Below are 493 nucleotides of genomic sequence, written 5' to 3'. Positions count from 1 at the left end.
CTCTTCGGACATGCCACCACACCACCCTGCATGTATGAGGGGCCGGTGCGACGCTCTGGTGGCATTGCTACCCCCCAGGGCCCCCGTCCCGCCTAACCCTGGAGCGGTTGACCACGAGATCTAGCCCTTTGACTTCCCACGAACGGGCTTTGACCAGTAGACCTCTCCACCCGGTTGTGTCAGTTCGGCCCATAGGGACACCCGGGAGCAACTTCCGGGCCAAACCCACAGCTACATCCACTCCGTGTAGACCCGACGCGTCCGTTTCCCTCCTCCAGGTGCCGGCAGCGGCGCCGTCCGTGAGGGGGGGCACACCCCGGAGACGCGTGCCGGGCATTTGCAACCGCCACAACACTTCCAGACTTGTGAGAGGCCGCCTACGCAAGATTTGACGGTATGCTAGCCCCCGGAGGCCGCCGGCCACAGTCGTAGACGCGCGAAGAGCAATCCGCGTAGAGGGAAGTGTTCAAATACTTCTCCATCACGAACAATT

The sequence above is a fragment of the Triticum dicoccoides genome, chromosome 2A, assembly GCF_002162155.2.
Source record: "Triticum dicoccoides isolate Atlit2015 ecotype Zavitan chromosome 2A, WEW_v2.0, whole genome shotgun sequence".
Classification (NCBI taxonomy): domain Eukaryota; kingdom Viridiplantae; phylum Streptophyta; class Magnoliopsida; order Poales; family Poaceae; genus Triticum; species Triticum dicoccoides.
Note: the sequence above shows the minus strand (reverse complement) of the source record.